The sequence below is a fragment of the Marmota flaviventris genome, chromosome 1, assembly GCF_047511675.1.
Source record: "Marmota flaviventris isolate mMarFla1 chromosome 1, mMarFla1.hap1, whole genome shotgun sequence".
Classification (NCBI taxonomy): Eukaryota; Metazoa; Chordata; class Mammalia; order Rodentia; family Sciuridae; genus Marmota; species Marmota flaviventris.
In genome coordinates, this window is record NC_092498.1 from 40,325,878 (window position 1) to 40,328,419 (window position 2,542).

The window sequence follows — 2,542 nt, forward strand, 5'->3', positions numbered from 1 at the left end:
TCAGTAAACATGAAAGTTTTAAAATTATTCTCATTAGAGATTATGGTTATAACAGAGACTCTATAAAAGGTGAAAATGAATTTAAAGTTACTAGTTTTAAATTCATATTAAGGAAAGAAATTTTAATACATGAAGAGGGCCAAGCCTTAAGTAAGTCTGAAGCAACATGGATGACATGGAAGTGCAGAAGATCCTGCCTCAAAAAAAGGAGTCAGAGACAGAAGTTGAGAGGTTCTGAGAGATGAGTTACCTACAGAATTTCAAACCAGCCACAGGCTTTTAAAAGAGAGGGAATGACCAGGTTGTATCAATAAAACCAGTATTTCACCACAAGTGAATGTAGACCAAATGGCTAAAGGAAATAACAGTTTTGCTATGTGTCTAGAGAGCACTCCCCAAAAGTCGAGCTAGAAAATTTCCAACCCTTTAAAAGAGATTTGTGACCTAAAACTAATTTAACAACCGTAATGTAGCCTAGCCAGCCTGAAAGTGAAAGGGGTAGGGCTGTCATCAACACCTGACAAACTGTATACTTCAGAATAATTAAGAGTGAATTGATCATGAATTGCATGTCTGCTTATAACTCTAATAGCAATTTTCTAAGAAAGTCATTTTTGCAACATGGCTGACTACTATTAGGATTTGGGTAATTCACCATTAAAAGAGATTACAGAAAGGATTGGGAAAAGACAAGGCTAAGTTCCAAGGCTTAATTTATCAAGAAGAAATCCCTTAGCTTCAGCATCATGCTGAATATAAGCAGACGTTGAGGAAGAATAGTCTTCTATTCAAGTTATCCTGGACTGTTAAAATCATTGCCCTTAATATCTGATAGCACACAGACTGGTAGATATCTCAGAATTCAGGAAATCATTCAGCAAATAACTGGAAGCTTTTCAGAAAAATTTCCTTTCAAAATGTATCTTCATAACAAAAAAATTAAAGTAGGGGACAAATGAACCAAGTACTCAATCTGTCATAATATCTTATATTTACTGAGTGTCCTTCAGCTATCAGTCTCTAGATAAAACCCTTTGAGATAGGCATCATTGCTATCATCATTTTATAGTTTATAATTTAAAAAAAACAGATATAAAGAGGTAAGTATTTTCCCCACCCCTACACAGACTTTGTGTATTCCTATGGGGCTTGGCTTATCCTCAGGCAATCTGGCTCCTAAGGCAAGTTTCTAACCATGCCACTAAACTGGTTCTGTTTTTTTGTTGTTGTTGTTGTTTTTTGAGAGAGAGAATTTTTTAATATTTATTTTTTAGTTTTCGGCAGACACACAGCTTTGTTTGTATGTGGTGCTGGGGATCGAACCCTGGCCGCATGCATGTGCGCTACTGCTTGAGCCACATCCCCAGCCCCTAAACTGGTTCTTAACAGAGATTTTTTCTTAGAAAGATTCACTACTATGTGAATTCCAATAAAAAGGAATGATCCTGTAGTGTGGTGAATGTGGTTTAATTTAAATGATAAAGGCAATTGAGAGAATACTGGCTACTTCTTTAGGATTTTTTTAAACAGAGATTTGTTTTTTAATTGAAAAGTAATTTATGCTAAATTACAGAAACATTTTATAATTCAACAATGTATTAAGAAAAAACATACTTAGTTTGACACTACAGATGACTTAAAGATTTTGTACATTTTATTCTATTTCAAGGAAGATACATACATGTATAGCAACATATTTTATATGCTGATATGCTCTACATCTTATATTACTTCATATTCTATGTGTTGACTACTGATTTTATTAAATTTAATTACTAAACTTCATATGTAAGAAAATATCTATACATGAAATATCATATGATTTTTACTGACTTTATAAGATCTCATTGCATGCTTATTCCTTAATTTAAGTTACCCATTTATTCTAAGGAGAGGGTCATATCTGCACAGGCAGATAGAAGAAATTTGGGGTTTATTTTTCACCCTCATCATTCTGATTTGTTTTAACCAACCTATTTATTTTGAAATTTTAAACGATTTAATGGAGGACACCCCTGCCCCCCACCCCCACTTTGGAAAATATGGGCTAAATGAGAGGTTGGAAAGTGATGACTTAATCAATATACTTACTGTTAGACATTGCTGGACTGGCAGAAAACTTGCAAGAGTTTATCTTTTCACCAACACTGTATGAGATGGCTCATTATCTCATACGTGGGTATCATAATTTTGAACATTAAATTGTATATCATTTTGGCTTCTTACTTATCTTCATATACCATTGGTCAAACACTGATCCTGTCAGAACAGAGAAAAAAAATTCCACTTCATTGCTTGGTTAGGATTCATTTGTGACCATAACAATAGGAACCGTTCTCTAATGTCAAACTCTCCACATGTGGTCTAGCCTGCTTTGAAATTCACTACCATTACCTTAACCTTCAAAACATCTTTGTATGGTTATTCTTCTTTTTTAAATCAGATAAACTAGGCTTGGAGACGCTGGCGAGACTAGACCCAGCTCTCAAGGATGAGTTCATAAGTGACTGGATTGGAGCTGGGATCTCACGGGGTAACTCAC

The 2,542-nt window shown here is 34.6% G+C and overlaps 1 long non-coding RNA gene across 2 annotated transcripts in view; it reads right to left on the minus strand.

The window, feature by feature from the left end:
• The window catches only part of LOC139705799 (uncharacterized), a 159,397-nt gene that overhangs the window by 156,347 nt on the left and 508 nt on the right, over positions 1-2,542 (minus strand). For both annotated transcript variants that reach the window (XR_011707644.1, XR_011707643.1), the window contains exon 2: positions 2,092-2,259. This is a non-coding gene — a long non-coding RNA (uncharacterized lncRNA). The remainder of the gene's footprint in view (positions 1-2,091; positions 2,260-2,542) is intronic.